This window comes from Podarcis vaucheri (genome assembly GCF_965113315.1).
Source record: "Podarcis vaucheri genome assembly, chromosome: 9".
NCBI classification, from domain to species: Eukaryota; Metazoa; Chordata; class Lepidosauria; order Squamata; family Lacertidae; genus Podarcis; species Podarcis vaucheri.
The window spans coordinates 29,378,198-29,402,022 of NC_138767.1; positions in this window are offsets into that span (position 1 = coordinate 29,378,198).

The following is a 23,825-nucleotide window of genomic DNA, read 5'->3' on the forward strand; positions in this document are numbered from 1 at the left end:
GAGCGGTTTCCCCTTGCCCCATTCCTTTTCAAGGGAAAACCCACTATTTAGTGATAGATCAGAAGAAACAGCAATCTGGGGGAAACCTGAATTGTTGTTTGCTCCAACTGAGTGCTAAAGAGCAGGTTTCCCCAAGGGGGAAGCAGCGGGACAAGAGGAAGTGTGGATAAGCTCTTAGACATGTTAAAGCCAAAGGAAAAGTCACTAAGTAAAGAGAATAAGTGCCTAGAGATGTTGTAGAATCTTCATATTTGGAAGTGTTAAAAAAATCACAGATCAATTTTGTAATGTGGAGGAAATCCAGTCTGCATTTTATGTGTTCCAGTTCACCAGAGTCTGGAGGATTTCCAGTCCAGGCCTTGAGGCAGCTGAGAACATAAGATTTCTGTCAAGCTTTTCTCATGCCTAATGTGTGCTTGAGTTTGTTCTAAATAAAGTGTCTTGGTTACTATCTGTCTTGTGAAGAGTATATCTTACGGTTGAGGATCCTTCAAATATATGATCACTTGCTTTAGGGGAGAGGAATTTCTCTAGGTTAGACCTGCACTATGCGCACCCCACAAGCTGCACATAATACATCAGGTTATGCGCAGTAGACTATCAGACCATGCTTGATATAAAATAATGTCATTCATCTGGATCTCTTGGAATAATGCTGGATAAAATTTAAATGAACAGATGACAAATAAATAAATATATATATAAGAGAATTTATTTCAACCGAGAGTTAAGCTAGCAGTGAATTTAGCCCCATTTCATTGACATTTACTCACTATGCTCTTTAGAAAATAGGAATGCCTTAAAGGCCCTGTATACCTGAAGGAGCATCTCTGTCCCCATTGTTCAGTCCAGGTCTAGCTCCCAGGGTCTTCTGGTAGTTCCCTCATTGTGAGAAGTAAAATTACAGGGAACCAGGCAGTGGACCTTCTTGGTAGTTGCACCTGCCCGATGGAACATCCTCCCATCAGATGTCAAAGAGATAAAAAATTATACAACCTTCTGTAGACTCCCAGTACGTTTCCGAGCATGATTCAAAGTGTTAGTGCTGACCTTTAAAGCCCTAAACGGCCTCGGTCCTGTATACCTGAAGGAGCGTCTCCACCCCCATCGTTCAGCCCGGACACTGAGATCCAGCGCCGAGGGCCTTCTGGCGGTTCCCTCATTGCAAGAAGTGAGGCTACAGGGAACCAGGCAGAGGGCCTTCTCAGTAGTGGCGCCCGCCTTGTGGAACGCCCTCCCATCAGATATCAAAGAGATAAATAATTACCTGACATTCAGAAGACATCTTAAGGCAGCCCTGTTCAGGGAAGTTTTTAATATGTAACGCTGTACTGTTTTTAACACTGATTGGGAGCCGCCCAGAGTGGCTGGGGAAACTCAGCCAGATGGGCGGGGTATAAATAATAAATTATTATTATTATTATTATTATTATTATTATTATTATTATTATTGACATCTGAAGGCAGCCCTGTATCAGGAAGTTTTTAATGTGTGATGTTTTATTTTGTTGTTCTGGTGGTGGTGTTTTTGTATACCCTGGTGGAAGCCACCCAGAGTGGCTGGAGCAATCCAGTCAGATGGGCGGGGTACAAAAAATAAATTATTATTATAATTATTATTATTATTATTATTATTATTATTATTATTATTATTATTAGGACTAAGGCTCCAGCTAGTCATCCAACATTTTTTTCTGAGAGTAGGTAGCCACACACCCCTAAAATGATCAGTGTGGAAAATGATATAGTCCTCTCTTGGTTCTTTTGTCCCTAGCATTTTGTAATGAGGCACATAGGGGCACTAAAAATGAGGGTTCTCATTTAGATATAATGGTTGACAACTGCCGAAGTTCCTATTAATTTAGTCTTTGGTGTTGCACATTCAGTGTATCATAGCATCCTTCACTCCTCTTCCACATTCACATGGCTGGAGGAGGAATAATTAAAAGTGCCTTCACATTGATTGTCTTGTGATCTGAGCATAAGAGCATGTCATAACAGAGGACCTGAAGAGAACAGCTGTGCCCCCTGCTTTTTGTACTCTTTCACTGCCTGTGTATGGTAAGCAACATCTAAAAGAGCATTTGCATTAAGGCTGTAAGAGAAAATTGCATTAGCTGTTATTACTTTCATCTTTTTATTCTTTCTACCAGGTACATTAGAAATAAGAAAGGGCTTCCTGTTCCTTTTATGCTTGCATAATCCTATTTCAGTGATATGGAGCTGAATAAAATATGATACCTTCATAAAACCAGATAAAGGCCAAATGCACAAGGCCAAGTGCAATCTTGACTGAATCTCACTGAATTTAAAAGACTATAACCTCCCTTGAAATCATCTCCCCTGCCTCTCTATCCAAAGACAGGAAATCTCTCAGGCCAATGCCAAAAGCTATTTTATTATGCCAAAATGGCAAATTCCCCGTCTGGAACAAATGCATAAAGTTAATTATTTTATCCAAAGCAAAGCATCTCATTATTTTTAGTGGGACAAAAAGCATATTTTGAAAGAATAACATTGTTTCCCCAAGACACCTCTAAATGCTTAGTACAGTTTTCCCTGAGTCACTCACTTGTTTTCTAAGAACTGGTGTGGAGCCAGTTGAAATTGTCCCCATTTGAAATCTCGGCTCATGAATGTTCTTGCCAGATGGCCACAACTCAAAACAACCCACTGTCCCTCTGTCTCCCATCAGTAGAAGAGCAAGGATGGTAACGCAGGCCTAGCAAACAGGTCCATTGCACAGATCTCTAAGGCAATGTATGCATTGTGATTCAGTGCTCTTATTACTTGTACAAAGCATCGTGACTGTTTAAATGTTGTCCACATTCGAGCATCATTTAGCTGTTAATCCACTTCCACCTTGCCCCCATTCAAAGTAGACTGGAGCAGTCCACCCGTGCATGTATTTGATTCTACATAGGTGGAACAGTTTTGGTATTTCCCATTCATATCAGTAGACATCATTACTTTTGTGTTTGTCCCTGCTAGCTTTGGATAGATATGAATTAGAAAGAAAAGCCATCTTTAATATTTCCCCCCCATTCTTCATGACACACAGCTGAAGAAGCAAGGATGTCTACATGGTTGTGTACCCTCCAGTCTTGGTACCACCAATAAAATGGAGAGGGTTTTCAGTCTGTTGCGATTAAAGATTTGTTGATTCATGAACCAATTAAGCTGATTAAAGTTCCAATCCAAAGGTCACTTCCTGATGAGCCAACCCATTGAATACAATGGGACTAGCTTCTGAGTAAACATGCACAGGATCACATGTGTAGTTTGCAGTCTTTTTTGGGGGGGGAAATGGATGACACACTGTAAATATTTTAGCTAAACAGCTGCTTTTTATCACAGACTTTCTACACAAAGACTCTTGTCTGAAATATTAAATCTGTAAGGTTTTTCCCACTCAGAGAGAATCTGTGGAAAGCCATCCATTATCCAGAAGCTTGCTTTTTTTAGTGCAAAAAGGGGGAGCAGGGAGATGCAGATGGACAACTGTTTACATCTTCTCATCATTTGCAGAGGTTATTTAGCAGTCACTGCAAATGCCTTTCATACAGCTGCATTTATCTGTGCTTTGATTTTAACTTCAAATATAGAGAAAGCACAAAGAAAGTGTTAGATAATTTGGTCCAGACAGTCTTGGATTTCAGTACAAAATTTCATTTTAATAAACAACCTTATTTAACAGTTTATTCTGTCTCCAGTGTAGGTGTCAATAGTGTACCTATACCTGTCATACTACTAGGAGGTTTTAAAAACAATCTATGAAAAAGGTTGGCAGCAGAGGCGGTTTTTAGATAAAACTAGACACTGAGCTGTTGGGGGCACCACAACAGTGCTTTAGATAGATAGATAAACTTTATTAGCCTTAGCCAACGGCCATAGCAACATAAAACAATTGATATATACAATTAAAAAGACAACAATGAATAAAAAGGACAATCAAATGATCAAGATAATGGCCCTTAATCTCATTGCACCCTCGATAAACCTAGCAACCTTTGCTATTCTCTGATCATCTTGATCTGATAACAGAAAGAACAATGTGGCCACAGATGGGTGGCCTGGGATGGTGAGTAGGAGTGGGGTGATGATCTCATTCCTCAGGTCTTTATAAAGGGGACAGGACAGGAGAACATGAGCCACTGTTTCCAGATTGCCATCTCCACAGGGGCAGTCGTTTCCCAGTTGGAATCTTTTGGCATCTGCCCTCAAGTACGGCAGAGGGCATCACATCCAATCTGGCCAGTGTGAAGGCACGTCTGTATTTTGGGATAGTTAATTTATACAAATATGGTGCCAGGAAATCAAACTGGGGGGGGGGAGGCATACCAAGGACAGAGTTTCTTTATAATGGCCAGATTGTTCTGTTGCTCTAAGTCCTTCAGATGCTGTTCAATTAGCCCTTTTGCTTTAATAAAGCCCATCGTGAGAAGCTGATGTGGGTGGAGTCCGCAGGAGAGGAATTTTTGGTGCACAATTTTGGACCACGCACAGTGATGTAGAATGAAGTGTGAGAGGTGGCGGCACCAAATTTTAGAATTGCACAGGGCGCCACTGAAATCTGGGAACACAAAGTCTGCTGCTGGTGGTAGTGGGAAAGGATCACATTGGGGATTCCCGTGTTATTATGGCAAGAAGATCCATAGACCCTGAATTCTAAAAATTATTCAGAATCACAAGCGTGTGTGTGAGAGAGAGATCAGCTATATTAATCTCTAGCTATATTAAAACCACTAAGCCAAACTGATATTCTAATCAACTGTCTTTAGAAATCAAAACATTATCACCAGATTTAAATGCATGAAACTGTAAAATCATATTTAAATCCCACTTGGAAGGTCTCCCCCCCCCTCTGCTTCCATTAGGAATATATTCTGGAATGTATTTCTCAGAAAAATCTGAACTTTTTAATGGCATCTGGTTCTCATTGAAATGTGGGGTTTTTCTCTGTGGAGTTTTCCAGCTGTGTTGATTGAGAAACAGTAAGGACAAGACACTTGCTAGAGGTCACTGAGGGAATTTCTGGTTCAGTCCAAATGTAAACAGCTTCATTTATATAATACAAGGAAGCTTCCAGAATCACTTCATAGCCCTTTCAATAACCATATGCTGGTTGACTTAGAAGACAGTCAAAGTTTTATTCTGGCATGTGGTGTTTTGGTTCCGCGCCCCTCCCCCTCCCCAAGATGTAAACCCCCCCCCTATGCTTCCACTTGGCATCATTGTAGAATTATCCCGGTTTATGCTGTTCATGCACTTTGAAGTCACAGAATCTAGCCCTCTGCCTATCAAAGAACAATCCAACATTACACCTTATACCTACAATCTGAAATTGATCTGAATCTGGCATGTATTAGCCAATCGTCAACCTGGCAGTATCCATTTACCTATATTGTCTGGGCTCACATATTGCTCACAGTATTGTTGAGCTCGACGCTTAAATCTGGCAAGCCTAAGAGCGGGTTCCTTTATCCCACACAATGAAAGGAAAATGCGTTCTTTCTCTGCTTCTGCTATAGTGTGAGAAGTAAATATCACAAATCTCTATAGTGATCCTGGGATCTCCGTAACAGCCCACTCATTTCAGTACATGACAACTGCAAACACTTATGTTACAGCCAAACTGTAAACAGATAAAGATCCCCTAAGAAGACTCCTTAGAATGCTATTCAGTTATTTGGATGTTTATCCCATCAGTCCCAGAGGCTCTAAGCTGGTTACAGTAATTTAAACACGCAACTGAAACCAAAATAAAATTTAAAAACTTGTCAAATGTCAAACCCTTCATGATACATTTCTCATCTACTCCCACCCACGCCGGCTCTCAGAATACCGCTCTCTGATCTGAATCTAGAGATAGAAATCAATTTCAGCCTTATTTGACTGATAAACGTTGCCTTGATGCTTGGGTGGACGACATGACTGTGCCCGGCTCTTTCCTGCAAATGCATCAAGATCAGGACAAATGCCATTGATCTGCAGAGTTTAATTGCATGCATTATGCAGTAGATAAAACTTACCTATAGTTTTCATAATTAAGCACTTGCATGCAACTAAGGTTGGAGATGACAGAAGAGCTTATAACAGCATCCCCTCACATGTTCAGTTAATGTGTGAGGTGGGGGGATTGCAGCGGCTGGACAAGCCCCGACACTCTCTTTCTGCCTGTCTTTTTGGCTTCTTTATGTTTTTGGCTACACATTTGCCCAGAGTTTATAGTTCATGGCACCCACAGAAGATAAGAGAAAATATGTGTTCAGGAATTTCCCCCCCAGCACTCAGAATATTGGGCTAAAGCTCAGCCATGCTTCACCCAAAAGCCATGACTTAACAGCATAGGTTTATGCTAATGTTTTCCACTGAATATCATATTTTCTACCACATTTAGCCCCTTAGGCATGGAAATGAAAGCAGGGTGGTACATTCCAGCCATGTTCTTGCGACCATGTATGGCACTGACCTTACTTCATGTGTACAGCTTGAATTGCCAATGACTAAGACTCTATTATCACACCTCAGAAGCGGGTCCTGGACTTTTTGTCCACATGGACATTCCAAAATATGCATTCCTTAATAATGCATAGCAGCTTCGTACATTTTCTGCACACCACAGATGCATGAACTAGCATGGTTTCCTTTTTGTCTAGCCATTATTGAGATTCAAGAGTGTGTGGTCAGACAGTTGTATAAAAAGGCTACATTCTTTGGAGGATTTTTTTCTTAATAACTCCTACATTTTAAAAAGCTATACAAATTTAGTTTCAGACAGTTCATCTTGATAAGAACCACAAGATTCTGTTGCAGGCTAAAAAAAATAGCAGAAGAACAGTTACAACACAATTTATGATGGTGCCTGTTTTCTATTAGCCTGGAAATATAACAGGAACTAGAGCTTAACACTTTCCTTTTGGCCCTAAATGCAATCATGGAATGCAACCCTGCACGGAAAGATGAACAGAGAAAAATTAATCAAATGCTTCAAGGCTCAATGAAAAAGAGTTTGCTCACTTTTTAACTGGGAAGACTAAAGATCACATTTACTCACAATTTAGTCCTCATATTTGGAATACTGTACTGTATTGTTCTGATGCAGTAAAGTAGAATGTTCAGGTCTACTACAATTTTCTATTCTGCCATGACATATTTAACTGAGATTGCCTGTTAACAACAATCTTTTCTCTTGTACATATTTTAAAGCTTGAAGCTTTCTGATGAGGCAGTAAACAGAACTATCCCAATTAGTACCTATTTGTGACAACAGACGGTGTGTGAGAGAAAAACATGTGGCTAGACAACCCAAGGGTATCAGGCTGGGCTCATAGGCACTTCTATACAAACCCCATGAGCTGTGCATCCCATAACCAACCACTTGGATTTTATTGGAAATGGGTTTGGTAATTGCTAATTAGGAAGGGCTGTGCTCATTAGGGGAATTATTCTATTTAATACAAGTGGAAGAAAAATGAAATGGGTAAACAAGGCCTAAACTAGAAGCTGACTCAGGCTGTGTACAGATGCAATTATTTCAGACTGATTTCCCTGCTCCTACTTAGCTGGCTATGTAGCCCCTCTTCTGCTTCAGTAAATATACTGTAATAAAGTATGTTGGCATAACCACTTATAACCGTAGTGTAATGATGCGAGAGTCTTGCTATGAGGTCAACGGCTTTGCTGGGGAAGCCTGTCTTTTTCTTTAAAACCTCAGACATTAAGGTCTAATGCTGGAAAGAGGAAAGCATTTTGTAGGGGCAGAGGGAAAGAGTTGGAAAATAAGAAGAAAATGATATTGAAGTGGCATACTAAATCATTTGGAAAAGGTGATGGGCTGGGCAGAGAAGTTCCTGCTGTTGAGTCTAGTCCACTGCATACAATTGTACTTTCTCCTTTCCTTACATTATATGAAAATTGAATAGAAAATGGTTTCTCCTGACAGGCCATGGTGGTGATTTAAAAAGTGAAATGAAGAACAATAAGCAGAGGTTTCAATAAGCAGGTGCATTGCTGCTCAGATTGAACCATACTGAGATTACTAAAATGCATGCTGCACTAACAAGATTAGTGCATAAGGTAAATACCACAGACTGCTGTGCTCATGGAACACGAGAAACATGGGCACAAGCTAGCTAAGGTAGAACTGATTTACCTCCCAATGATTTCAACAGAATGCATTTGACATTCCTCTTATGGGGAGAGGGATGGAATTAAGAGAGTTTAATTTTGGGAGGTTTTTTAAATGCCCTATCTAAGTCACATAGTTATTACTTCATTGCTGACATCACAAGAAGAATGTGTTGAGAACTTCTTTAGGGGTTGTAGTCCTGCAGGGCATCAGTCTGAGGAAGGCTGCCTTAAAGAAAGACCACTTTTTCTGGATATAACTGCCTACAGAACTTCTATAGAAATACATGCTTCACCACCCCACTTCTTGCTCTGTATGAAAACCAACTTAAGTTAGAATTGTAGGGTTGAATTCAACACTGTGGTATTACAAAAGTTCTGACAGTTTGCTAGATGTAATAACCCCCCCCCCCAACACTTGCTGTTCTGGGTTTTCCCCCAACCCTGCTCAAGCCAATATTTTTTTTGGGGGGAGAGGAGAAAGCCACACTGTGTAAAGCCCCCTTGCACAAGGTTTTAACTGAGTTTGTTAGGTGATTTGTCTATCTTTACCCTTCAAAACCAAAAAGAAATGCAAAGCTAAAAACTAACTCCTTCATTGCACTATATGTAAACAGAAGCAGCCCGAAATCATTTTTGAATGAGGAAGAACAGCAGGTTTCATTAGCAACTTGTAAATAACAGAGATTCTGGAAAAGATCATTAATTGCAACACACAGCTTTTTAAGTCCACGCAATAAGTTTGCATTTCATACAGTACCATCTGGAAGAAGGAATTTGCAGAAAGGGACTCTTAGGGAGATAATTGTCTACCACGAATAACAAGAACAACGCCCTTGAGGTCAATTACATAACTTTAGCAAATTTTAATAGGCTAGATTTGCATCTACAGGCGGCAGCCTTTAAATACATTATCCAGATTAAGTCCTGGCTCACATATGCCAGTTCGTTACTTAATGACTGCAGCATCAAATGGTGCCTTGCATTTGTGAATGAAGGCCAAACTGGTTATGATCAGATAACCTGTTCCTTTCTAACATTCTGCTTTGTGGGATACCCTTGGAAAAGACGTAGGAGGTGCACAGGGGAAAAAATGAAGTTCCATTAAACAAGCAGAAATCCTTACGTTAATGGGACAAGCTAGCCACATACCATCCAGGATCTGAACACGAGGCAACTACAGCAGCCCCTAACAGATACCCATCCAGCCTCTGCTTAAATATCTCCAGAGGATGAGAGTCCACCACCTCTGAAGCAGTCTGTTCCACTGTTGAACAGCTCATAGTCTTCAGAATTTTCTCCTAATGTTTATCCTAAAACAACTTATTTGCAGTCTTCACCCACTGGTTCTAGTACTGCTCTCTGGTGCAGCAGAGAATGAGGCCACATTCATACAATACATTTTAAGCCCCAAGATACAGCTTTAAGCAAGGCATGGCCAAGCTTGGCCCACCAGATGTTTTGGAACTACAATTCCCATCATCCCCAGCTAGCAGGACCAGTGATCAGGGATGAATTGGAATTGTAGTCCCAAAACATCTGGAGGGCCAAGTTTGGCCATGCATGATTTCAGTACTCAGGGCTTCCACCAAATAATTCTGGGAGTCAGGGGTAGCACGTCCCATTTCACAGTTTAAGGCAAAACGGGAAGTGCCACCCTGACCTGCTGCCAATACCTCCGCCTGTGCTGCTCACCCCGTCACCTCCACCACTGACAGAGAATTGGCGCAGGCATCAGTGCCAATTTCCAGTGTGATTGTGCCAATTTCCAGCAAGATTTGCCCAAAATCAATGACGCTTCTCTGCCAGTAGTGGGGCAGGCACAGTGCTGATTTTGGGGCTTCTGCCACCTGAGGCAGAGGCCTCACCCCACCTAATGGCTGTGCTGGCCCTGCTAGGAGTTGCAGTTTGTTAAAGGTGTTTAGACTTGCTGGGAGGCTCTGACTACCCTCCCAGAGTTGCAATTTTCAGAGTGCTTAGCAATCAGTCCCTCTTCACAGGGAACTCTTATAGCTCTGGGAGGGGAATAGGGGTCTCCTAACAATTCTCAGCACCCTTAACAAACCACAGCTCCCATAATTCTTTGGGGGAAGGCATGCCTATTAAATGGATATAATGCAGCTTTAAAAGTACAGTGCAGATGTGGTCTGAATGTTGATTAACAATCCAGGGAAATAAATCAAGATGTGAGGCGGGGAAGGGTGAGGGAAGAGCATGTGGTTATGGCATTTGTCTACAGTTTATCTAGCCTTGGAGCCATGGGCTTGGAGGATCATTCAAGCATGGGCAGTGTTTTGATAACTGAAGGCTATATTTCAATTAATTCTTTTGATGGAGAAATTTCAATCTGTACTGTTTCATGGCAATCATCCTACTTCTTTGTAGTGGTTTAACAATGCCCAGGAAAAAATGTATTTTCCAGTTTTACCCAGACATTTGGATTATGCATTGAGTGAAAGTGGTCAGGAATCAACTCCAGTAAAAATCAGTTGTCTGGCAACCTTAGCTGCTTATCATGATTGTTAAATCATTAGGAACATAGAAATAGCATAATACTCATGCCATAAATACAGGAGTCTGGAGATGCTGGGCTTCTAATGCAGCTCCTCAACTCCATTAATTTTCTTTAACAAGACAAACAATACATTAATTTAAGCCTAAGGAAGAGCATGCACTGCCTTCTGCATCATGGCTATGTTTGAGAATGCTGTTACAAGGGCATTCCCTAGTCATGAAAAGAAACATTTCTTAAAATATTTATTTACTCTCAAACACACATTCTGGAGATACTCTTAAGAGGACGACAGTTTGCATCTTTACATTTATTGCCTTGCCTTTTCTGTTAAAAGGTGTGCTAGCAGAAAAGAAACAAATATTGCTCTCTACCACATTCCTTTTCCTTTCTGTCTATTTATTGTGGGAAGCCAAGGCCATCTCAGTAATCTCTGTTCACCGTTGTGCTCAAGGCTGTCTGTAGGTTGTCTACCTGGGATTTAGGAAGGTATTACAGTATTCTACACACAAGATTGCTGTGTTAACATCATCTGTGCTCTCTGTGCTGAACTTTGGCTACAGGATTAAACTTACACAGGGGTTGCTAGCAAACATGGTTGGTTTAAGAGGGCTACATGCAGGGTCCAAGCAGGGCTCTAAAACACAAGCCTTGGGAAAGAAGAGTCTAAAGGTTGTGTCTGAATACAATACAATTAGGGCTGCCAGTGCTGTAGATGTTTCTTTTGTCTTGGCAAGGCTACTGTACTTTCAGCAGTTTCCTGACAAGCAAACATCCAAAAGGCAAACCTTTTCCTCATTATTGCATCTTTGTGCCAAGCAAAGCCGCATTTCTGTGTGCTATTCCACTGCTGAATGCCTAGCAAATACCCTCAGAAGCCCTACCTACTTACAAGCAGGTCAGAAGCTTGTATGAGAGTTGCTTTGAATGAACAAGTAGGTACAGCAGCTGTTTATTTATTTAACCTATTGTGGAGGTGAGGCATTTGGATTCATCTTGCTTCAAAGCTCTTTGCGATATAGGAGTTTCAGAAGTCCAAAGTTCAGAAATGGTAATGAGAAATATGGAAGTACAGTGGGAAGAACCCAGTACTTATTGACATTATCTCTATAGGTATTCCCAATATCAGTTTCTTGTTGTTCCTTGTTTTACTGATTCGTTCCCAGCTTCAAAACTGCATGTTAAAACTGCCTGAAAATTATTTTAAAAGAGATATATTTTCTCAAAATACTTCTACTGTCCCTAATTCCAGGAATGGAAAGGCGGGCAGTTTCCTAAACAGCAACATAACACACTTTACAAAAGCAAGTAATATATGGTTTTAAAGGGTCAGCAATACCTAGTTGGTTCTTGTAGGTTTCCTCCCTCTCCACTGTCTGCCTCTCTTAACAAAGAAATACCAGAACGTTATAATTTAGCTAGCTTTACTTTTATTCTTAGAAGGCTGTTTGTACAAATGACAGAACTATCAATTTGTACAAGCTACTAGGATAAAAGAAAGTGTGGTTACTGGAAGTGAACCCTAATAAGCAAAGAAGCAAATATTGCCAAATTCATCTAACATCATTCATTAAAGAAGTATCTACTTGGCAAGTTATAAGCAGCAGCCTTCTTTAGTTCCTATTCCAGTTCCACCGTTGGCCACCATGTACAATATGATCTTATTCACAATTACTCCAACTATGTTCAATGGGACTTATTTCCCATGAAGCGTACATTGGGTTACAACCAAGGGACTTTAAAATTGGCCTAAAGTTAAAGTTCAGTGACTTCATTTCCCTCACTCTTATTTCCATCAACCACCTTAAAGTATGCGAAAAGAGTAGGCTTCACAGTTGGGACTAAAATGTCACAAGATGTTACGGTGCAAAAGAAATATGAATTATTTGTTCTACATCAAAGTTATTATCAGCATCTTTAATATCTCACAATTCCACTTGTAGTCTGTGGGCACAATCCATTCATCTTCTGCCTCCTATTGCCTGAGGACGTTTTCTGCTGCTGACTCCCTCCTCACAACCGCCCATTCCTGCAAACTGATAGCCCACCTGTGTGTGGAGAGTGGCATTCATGGAACAGCTGCGCACTGCTAATTGTGTGCAAAAGAACCCAACAGATTTGAATCTTATGTGTTTTGTTCTTATCTTAATGAGCAGAGCAAATGTGAGACCCTTCAAAGATGTTTTCACAAGCTCATTGTTTATGAAAAATCTGTATTTGAAAGATACGATAAATCATTTATGCACAAATATTTCTAGGATTTGTAAAGCATTCTGAGAAAGAACCAGGAGTTAACAGACATGCTCTGAACAGCTAAATGTGAAAAATATAAGCAGGCTTTAACAGAAAGTTGAAGATGACTCACCTGTCTTTGCTTTTGATTTGGAAACAGCTAGCCCAGCTACATATTATTTTAACAGTGGTCATCCTGGACTTCAGCTGAACATGAGAGAACTTCTTAGCGGTATTTATATTAGATTTCTGTAATGGGATTACTACCAAAACTATCTTTCTGATTATCAAATTATGCTAGCAGACTACATGGGATCTCATTGGTTCTGAGGATACGCAAAACTTTGATCTAATTTTTTCCTATTGTTGTGCCAGAACTATATTTAAATGCCCCACCTGAGACTAGCAATTTTAATAGGCAATGTTCCGTTGGCCTCCCTGTGAGCAAGATAATCTTATATTCCCAAGCCTTGTGTAGAGGTTACTATTTTTAAGAGGAACAAGCATGTCCAACTTTGCACCACTGCAAATTCAAGAAGGAGCAGAGATATGAAACTAGTTGTTGTGACTCATAAAGAAAACAAAGGTAGAAACAAAGCAAAATAGACAGAAGATTTTACAGGGTCTTTCCAAGTACGTATATTATTTGGGATTTCCATACAAAGATCAAATAGTAACCACCACCCCAAATCTCCTACTCTGCCAACTAACCCCTATCACAGCAATAGGAAACTCTTGGAAAAATAGATGGGAACTCTCCTGTTTTGTGCAGGCAATAGCCATGGAGTGGACCTGAATGAAGACTGCCAACCACTGTGGAATGGCTGGATGGAATATAGGGCCTGGCGGGGACCCAAGAGCCTCCACAGCGGCTGGGGAAGCAGCAACAACCAAAGAGAAAATGGCACAGCTCACAGTGGCGCTGTGGAGGTGCTGTGGTGAGCCATAACCACCGCTCACCCCGAAGTAAGTGGCCATTGCTGCAGCAGATCCCATAACCATCTGCCAATCTAATGGCAAGAAGGATAATGCATCAGTCCAAGACCGCTTTTGGAGGCAGAAGATGATGGCAGAAGATGAAAACTTCCTGCAAGATAGCTACAAGGCCTTGGGTTTAGCTAAGTCAGAGGAGGCATAATAACAGAGATATGGATTTAAAATCAAGATGAAAATATCCCTCTCACTTCCAGCATAAAGGCAGCTTGTAGTCTGGGTATAGTCCAGCTAAAGTCAAGTGTCTTAGGCTATGCTTGGTTTGCCACAGGGACATTTAAATCTCCTGATGAAGTGGATTCCATCACTTCTTATTGTCTCAGTCTTTCTGTCCTCTGCCCATCACCTTTCCCAGTCATAAGGCACACCTGGAGATCTGCATGCCACAGCAAGTGGGCACATGCCAGGACCAGGGAATTAGCTGGTTGGTGCAGCTGCCTGCTGCTGTTCTGAAAGGTCTTGGGCTGGTGTCTGGAATAAGGGATGGCAACGGTCAGTGTTTTGCACACAGTCAATGCTTTACCCTGGCATTTGACATTATCTGTCTGTCTGTTTGTCTATCTATCCCTATTCTCTTGACTGCAGTTTTAAACTGATTTTAATATTGTATTTATAAATTGCTGTAACCCGTCCTGGGAACTTATGAGTGGGTAAGAAATCGTTCCCATGGAACTTTGGGTGGATTGTGGACAAATACACAATTCATAGCAACATATTTAAAAATCCAATGAATAAACAGACGATGATTTCTACTACATAGTTTCTTATAATGGCCTAAATCAATGGACAATTGTACAGAGTCTACTTCCCTGCTTCTGCTGCTCCTCTTTAGGCATAATGCTGTTATTACTATGTCAGCTGCTGGCTGTTACAGTGAACTATTAACACTTATGCAGAGTTAAACTAAATTCAAATTTCTTATTTTGAAAGAGGAGTAGAAAGAAAGAAAGAAAGAAAGAAAGAAAGAAAGAAAGAAAGAAAGAAAGAAAGAAGATTTCTTTGCAAAAACAGTATCATTTATTTTTCCTGCATTTTTCCTCCTTAAGACTTTTGTGTGACCTTTTGAACTGGGCGAAGCACTATGGCTTCATCTTCTAGTTATTTACATGAAGAACTCAAATGCCTTCATAAACATAATCCTGTTTGCTAATTGCATCACCCATTCTGACCTCTTCCTACTTTTCTTGTAAATTGTTTATTTTTGTTCATTCCATTTGCCATTTAGAGATTCTACCTACGCATATCGGTTTAGTGCTTAATCTTACCTCTTGATTCGCATCATCTTGCTGAGATATCAGAGACAGATCCTTCTTCTGCATACTTTGGGATTTTTTATTGTTTGCATTAACATCCGTAGTTTGTCAGTCATGCAGCTGGGGTACACTCAGTCTTTCGTAAGCTCTTCTATGCTTCTGCAACGCGGGGGTTTCTTTTTAATCAGCATATGGTCTGTAATATGGAGATTGTTTTGAATGTGATGTCATGGGAAAAAGTGTTAGTTGAGTCAATGTGGAAATTTGCCCAGATACTTTTAAGTTGCTCCTTCCTTGCACATACTGTCATCTGTTTGAGACCGTCCTGTTGCTTCCCAGTGGCTCCCCATCCTCACCCAGGATCACTTTCCAGTCCAAATATAGCACTAGTGGAGCAAATAATCCCCAAAAATGATTGTTTGTACAAAGCGCTTGGCAATCCAACCAAAATCCTTTCCAAATCCGAACCAAATGTGTCAGTGAGTATGAAACAGTTCTGTAGGATGCTTCTAAATGCCTCAATTTTATTTTTACAATATTGTGCCAATGGGATGATTTGTCATTGGTTGTTGAAAATTGTTGAGATGATTCAGTGCCGTTGTCAAGAGCTATAAACTGGAAGTTCACATTTTAATCTCAGCTCATATGTAAATCTACCGAATGGCTTGAGGTAAATCATGTTTGTCTCATAAGTTATCACAAGATGGAAGATAGCTATACCCTTCAGGGGAGTGGTTGTAAAGAATACATAATGTATGTGAAGTGCTTTCAGCAGGAAAGTAAAGTGTGATATAAATACCATGTTCTGTTTATATTTTAATATGCATTCATTCACATATTACTTACTTTATACTACAAGGAATGGGTATCATTGGATAAAAAAGCCTATTAAGATTTCAACATAGCCACCATGGTAGAAAAATGTTAAACATCCATGTAGGTTTAAATTCTTGTTTCTTTCCAAACTTTCTGAATGGATGCATGTAGCAGGTCAGCAGTGGAGACTGCCACCTTCCCACCCTTCTCTCCATGTGCATTAATTGAGTGTCTGAAAGATCATAGGAAGAGCTGTGCTGGATGAGACCAAAGTCTTATGGGAGGCAGCATCCTGTTTCCCATAAGGACCAAACTGATACCAATAGGAAGCCCATAAGAAGAACATAAAAACAATGGCCCTCTCTTCTTGTTGCCCAGTATTCACTCTGCCATTGATCCTGGAGTATAGTATACAGACATTAAGATGAGTAGCCCTTGATAGACCTATTCTTCCTAAATAGGCCCAATCCCCCTTTAAAGTCTTGGCTGTGAGGTCTGGAAGACCTGCTCCCTGCCTTGCTGGCCTTTTCCCACCTGGCTTGGGAGGACTGGGCCCTGGCTGACTGACTCTGACTACAGAAGCTGAGACTGCTGAACTGACCCTTGGGTTGGGGTATTGTTTAGGTGGGAATGTTGTGTGTGTATGTGTACACACACACACACACACACACACACACACAGTTCCATTATGGTTGTGTACTTTTCAATGTGCTTTATTTGTTGTGTGTGACTACTTTTGTTACATTTGTAATTACTTAAATCTTTTCATGTTGTAATGCTGCCTTGAGCATGGTGTTAAGTATGGAAATAAGACATACAAATTAAATGATAATGGTGATAAGAAAGGAACTGTTTCTTCAGTTCCCTCCTCTTCCCGAGGTTAGGCTTTATAGATGACCTCCTGGAAAGTGGAAACTCACATGCCAATAAGGGGAAGATGATTGCTGCAATTTTCTGATACTTGAGAAGCTAAGGAAGATAATACTGGTGGGCTCCATCACCCTCATAAATAAATTTGTGAAGATGAGAGGTGCTATGTGCACCTGTGAGATCCATAGTTCTGGAATATCCGTCCCAAAAATGAGTTGGTGATTCTACCACCCTCATAAGTACATTTGTGGAGTTTAGGAGTACTGTGTGCCCTTATGAGTCCCATAGTTCTGGAATATCCTTCCCCAAAACTGTCGCTGGACATAGTTAACTTTGATTATGCTATGTAAGATGACCTTGGTTTTCAGTCAGTCAGTTGAGGGAGGGCTAACCCAACATGGAGAGACTGTGCTGTCGTCTCTCATTTTTATGTCTGTCAGGAATAGTGAGATGTTATGTAACACTGGAGAGGGAGGGGGAGCTGGGAAACTGCAGTCAGCACTTCGTTTTATTTGGCTTCATGAGAACCGCTGAAGGCTGCAGAAGCATAAATGATAAAGCAGACTGCAGGGCAGTGGCCTTAGAAAGGCCTATTTCCCTTTGAACACAGAAGAAAGCTCAGGTCAATAAAACATCACCCAATGCCTAATGGGACAGGGAAGGAAACCCACCCAGATTTAAATATTAATCAAAATAACACCATCCCTCCAAGAAAGCAAATGTATGTCACAAGATAGATCAAAGTCAGTGTGAACAGCAGCAGAGGAATTTGGGCAGATCTCTTCCTTTATTATTCCCACTCGCTAGATCCAGAATGGCTTTGCAAGAGCTCTACCTCATTATTCACTGAAAATGCAGGTTCCCAAGCGTTAGTCAAAATATAGGCAAATGCAATGAGTGGCAGAATGGTGCCAAAGCCTCTGTTGTTCATTCCTGGGAGCTGGGAAGGTTTAAAAATCCCTTTGGTTGTGCCTAAGTTGAGGTGGTACTGCTTCCCCTCTCAAGTCCTTGCTCAGTTCAGAAATATGGCCCATTTCTAAAATTAATTATTGACTAGAGCTTTGGGTGGTAGGGACGCGGGTGGCGCTGTGGGTAAAACCTCAGCGCCTAGGACTTGCCGATCGCATGGTCAGCGGTTCGAATCTCCGTGGCGGGGTGTGCTCCCGTTGCTCTGTCCCAGCGCCTGCCAACCTAGCAGTTCAAAAGCACCCTCAGGTGCAAGTAGATAAATAGGGACCGCTTACTAGCGGGAAGGTAAACGGTGTTTCCGTGTGCTGCGCTGCCTCGCCAGAGCAGCTTCGTCACGCTGGCCACGTGACCCGGAAGGGTCTGCGGACAGCGCTGGCTCCCGGCCTCTAGAGTGCGATGAGGGCACAACCCTAGAGTCTGTCAAGACTGGCCCGTACGGGCAGGGGTACCTTTACCTTTTAGAGCTTTGGGTATTTTTGTTCACTCTGTCTATCGTCCACTGAAATTATTTGAGTTTGTGGCCTTGTGCAACTCCTAACTAAGCAAGAAACATTTGAAGAGGATTGTATTTTAAGGAAGCATGCAGCAAGTCTCCCCACATTTTATTCCCAATAAAAAGTGAGATGGTGGTATAGCTTGGCCAGAACTGGATACATAAAAAAACAACAACAAGGGTTGCAATCCTACATGCTACCACTCACATTCAATTCACACGGATGTCAGCAGGACTTTGAGGTTTATGTGCCCAAATTGCTAGCTTGCCCCAAAATGCTGGTGTGTTATAACAGTTGCACAATCACTGACAGAAACACTACTGATCTGGACCATGACAATCCTAGCAGTTGTCACTTCACTAATTAAAGCTATGTTAACTGGAAAAGATAGAGAAGCGGAAAACAACCCCCCTCACCAAGACACCTGAGTCAGCCAACATTGCTCCAATCCAGTGATGAAATAAAGTGAGGCCGTTGAAAACAAAAGCCTGTTCAAGAGGCAATCAGCCCTACATCCACAGTGGCTAGCTGAAAGTGAAGGCTTCAAACTTCCCCCAAAGTGCTACAAATATTCAGGAATGTTGTTGTTGTTGTTTTAAAAAGAAATGCTTGAATTGGATGTTCAAATTCCACTGAGCACCCGGGCACTTTCCAGCTTGTGTCATTTATACTGTTGTCTCCTGTGAAGGAGGAAACAGCTTGCAATGTGCAAATGAGTGTGGCTGTGCGGCGATCACACAGGGTCCCTGGACGTTTCACTGTCTATTGATCCCTGGGCCACCACTTTATTTCTCACTGCCACCACCCAGGCCCTGCCTGGTAAAATACTGAATCCAGTCAGGGTTAAATTGGAACATAACGTCTGTTTATTTATTGCAGTTTAACAAGCCTGTGGTTTCATAAACAGTCTCAGTCAATTACAGTCATGGGATGCCTATCCAGACCTATAACTTCCGCTACTTGCTCTCACTCACGAAACCACCTCTCAGATATTTACTTGTCTTCCTAGCTCCTAACTGTTCCTGATTCAGCTTATTTCGCTACACTAACTCAGCCTACCCACAGACTCTATCTCAATTCACTCCCACTCCAACCAACCACCCAACTCCCAACAAACTCCTCCTTCGCCCCACCCAGAACTGGTTTTATAGTCCCTCTGACTCCACCCCCTTGGGTCCTGATTGGGTAACCTGTTTAATTATTTCACCTCCAACACTCTCATATGTTAACGTCACAGGCTGTGTGTCCTGTTTTACAAGACAGTTGTTTATTTAAAGGAGATTTCTGTTCCAAGACTTGTTTGTCCCACCAGAAAAGACCCCTTTTGAACCATAAGATACTTTTCTGTCTGGTTAGGTGCTCGCTGCTTGCAGCACTGCAATGGTTCAGTATCTGTGATCAAGGAGCACGCAGAGAACAACTTGGCCACACCCCTATGACCTGTTATTGGCCACACCCTTGGGAGACGCTAGCAGACCCACAAGGCCCAGTAGGCAGCAGCCACCACTGGGTGAGACGTGTTTTATTTCTATTTCAGTCTATTAGTATCTATAATATTTTATTATATTATACTTCAATTGCAGTAATTTATTGCATCTATACAAAATAGCTTAGCATATACTAATTATTTGCACACCTGTGCCCTGGGTGTTGCGTTTCCTCTCTTTTTTTCCTTCAATGTGTATATGTCGGACATGCATTAAGTTCAGTGTTCACAACCTCCTGGCTTAGCCCACATTTTAAAAGTTTTCTTAACAGATGATGCAGGTTGGATAACTCAAGAGATCAGCCACAGCTCTAGTAGCACCATACAGCATGCTTCGGCAAATGCTCGAGTCTATGCCACCCCATTGGTGATACCTTCAAGCAGAGGTCACAGCTGCCTAAGCTGCCCCCCCCCATCCAAACACTTTATCAGCTGTGGTTGCCATCTTTATTTCCACAAAATGCAGTGAACTGGAAGTTCTGGTTCCAGTGCATTGTGGGTAAAAAAACACCCTATGGCCTCCACCATGATAAATAGGGGCTGCTTTTTTGCGATAACAGCCTTGTGTTTTTTTTAAAAAAACCATAATGCCCTGCAAATAAAACTTCCACCCTGCCAGATGCCAAACACTCGAAATCATGGAGCCAGCCTTGATCAGTGACGACTGGAAATTATGGGCATGGTTCAACTAAGTGATACTCTTGTACTTCTTGTTTTCCTTGCAGCACTCACTGATTGCTGATGTGGTGGACCACTTTTTCACGCAGAATGGCATCATCTCTCACAAAGGGAATTGCTGTAGGGAAAACAATGAGCAAAGCTGCGTATCAAGTTCTCTCCACTGAGCACATTATGCTACACTGGTTCCTGTCCCATAAGTGCAACTATCAAAAAAAAGCCATACAATACGGCCGTACTCGGGTGTTTTTAGCTACGGTGTACAACATAGGAGCAAGGAGCCCTACCACTTATGTCTATGCATACAGCATGAACATCTGTAGGGAGAGGGTCATCACACATATGACTGCACATGCCAATGTTCTTCCGGGTTTGGGGTTTTAGATACCAGAGAAACCTTCACATACAACTATATGTGGAAGGCACTAATCCCTGCACATATTCCCGCTGCTATAAACATAGAAGATGGGGAGGGCAAGCATGCAGCCTTGGGGCAGGGCTACTCAGCGTGACCCTGTTCCTTGCTCCAGTGTTAAGGGGCATCTACGGTGACGCGTTTTAAAAATAAAAAATGAATTGGATTCCACCAGTTTAAAAAGTCCCCGTGCAAAAGCACAAGCCAGGAAACATCAGAAAGCCGCGGTATCATATTTCTAATCAGATTTGAAAGGCAAAGATGAAGGAATACGCTTGAGCCTAAACAGGACTCTTGACAGTTACTATAAGTCAAAGGCAGTTAGCATAATTTTGTGGATGGATAGCAGGTGGGAGCATAAATTCCAGTCCAGGGTACAGTACTGGCTTGGGTTACTTTCAGACTGAATCAACAGGCCAATTTTTGTTTCCCTTAATAAGCTAGCTATTCTTGGGGGTCAGCTTTAATGTGTCTCTTGCTAAGAACGTAAGATGAGCTTGCTGGATGAGGCCAATGGCCCATCTCCTCCAGCATCCCGTTCTCACAGCCGCCAACCAGATGTTTATGGTAAGCCAGCAAGCAGGACATGAATGCAACAGCACTCTGCCCAGCTGTAATAATAATAATAATAATAATAATAATTTATTATTTGTACCCCGCCCATCTGGCTGGGTTTCCCCAGCCACTGTGGGCGGCTTCCACAGAAACCAAAAAAACATTAAAATATCATACATTAAAAGCTTCCCTGAATAGGGCCGCCTTAAGATGTTTTCTGAATGTCAGGTAGTTTTCCATCACCTTGACATCCGATGGGAGGGCATTCCACAGGGCGGGCGCCACCACCGAAAAGGCCCTCTGCCTGGTTCCCTGTAGCTTCGCTTCTCGCAATGAGGGAACCGCCAGAAGGCCCTCGGCGCTGGACCTCAGTGTCCGGGCAGAACGATGGGGGTGGAGACGCTCCTTCAGGTATACTGGGCCGAAGCCGTTTAGGGCTTTAAAGGTCAACACCAACACTTTGAATTGTGCTCGGAAACGTACTGGGAGCCAATGTAGGTCTTTCAAGACCGGTGTTATGTGGTCTCGGCGGCCGCCCCCAGTCACCAGTCTAGCTGCCGCATTCTGGATTAGTTGTAGTTTCCGAGTCACCTTCAAAGGTAGCCCCACGTAGAGCGCATTGCAGTAGTCCAAGCGGGAGATAACTAGAGCATGCACCACTCTGGCCAGACAGTCAGCGGGCAGGTAGGGTCTCAGCCTGCGTACCAGGTGGAGTTGGTAGACAGCTGCCCTGGATACAGAATTGACCTGTGCCTCCATGGACAGCTGTGAGTCCAAAATGACTCCCAGGCTACGCACCTGGTCCTTCAGGGGCACAGTTACCCCATTCAGGACCAGGGAGTCCTCCACACCAGCCCGCCCCCTGTCCCCCAAAAACAGTACTTCTGTCTTGTCAGGATTCAACTTCAATCCATTAGCCGCCATCCATCCTCCAACCGCCTCCAGGCACTCACACAGGACCTTCACCGCCTTCACTGGTTCTGATTTGAAAGAAAGGTAGAGCTGGGTATCATCTGCATATTGATGGACACCCAGTCCAAACCCCCTGATGATCTCTCCCAGTGGCTTCATATAGATGTTAAAAAGCATGGGGGAGAGGACGGAACCCTGAGGCACCCCACAAGTGAGGGCCCAAGGGTCTGAACACTCATCCCCCACCACCACTTTCTGAACACGGCCCAGGAGAAAGGAGCGAAACCACTGTATAACAGTGCCCCCAGCAGCTGTCATTCCCAGCAGCTGCCATTCAGAGGCATAATTCTTCTGACCGTGGAGGCAAGACATAGCCTTGTCCTCCATTCATTTTTCTATTCCTCTTTTAAAGCCATACAAGCTGGTGGCCTTCACTGCGTCCTGTGGCCAAAAAAGGTGAGCGTTAGATTTGAGTAAATATGGTATACCCATGGGGGGAAATAGGGGAAAAGGTTTTGCAAAAAATATGCTGATTAGGAAAAATTGCAGACACAAAAACATGCATGTTAGGATAAATTCACGCTAAAATGGTGATGAATTTCATTGAGGATTTAAAAAAAATATATTAAAAAAGTTGCAAGCTGATTTTGAAATGATGAAAACTGAACCAAGTATTGGCAAATAAGAAAAACTGACATTGACAAATTTCCCACATCCTAGTGAATCTAGGTTTCCCCAAGCCATCATTTAACACTTCATGAACTGTTCATGAACACAGTCTTTTTGATGAATCCTGTACAACAGGAGTACTTCTCACTGGATTGAGCTCCAAATCTGTCAAAATCCATCAACTCTTGTTTAATATACTGTCCCATTGTGGCGATCGCACAGGGCCCCCGGACGTTTGACGGTCTAGTGACCCTGTGCCACCACTATGATTGCTTACTTCGCTGCCAACCACCCCGCTTCTCACAGGGGACACACGGAGTCCAGACAGTTGTTAACATTAACAAATAATCAAGTTTATTTTTAAATGCAGGAACAAGCGTATGGTTTCAGTTTATTTTTCTCTTGTCAGTTTCTTAATCTTAGTTCCTAACAACTCCAAACTGATTATTCCAACCATCTATCTGACTCAACCTAACAATTCCTCTCACTCTCTCACTATACAACTCGACCAACCCACTGCCTATTCCTCCCTCTTCCTTCTTCAACTCCCAAACCTCAACTCTCAACTCCCAAACCTCAACTCACTTTCAAAACCTCCCACTCTAACTTTTACTCCCCCCTTGCATTCTCACTGGCCAATCACATCACACCCATTTTAACCCTTTCGTTATGACCCATCCTAGGAAGCAAACGCCACACCCATCATTTTTGCTTTCAACTTCAAAATAGAGAAAATCGGTTCCTAAGTACAGCAATTGTAACATTTAAGGATTCAAAGTCACAGGGCAAGTAGAAAAATAGAGGACTGTTGCCATTGTCAGTGTGCAACTCTACCCCTAAT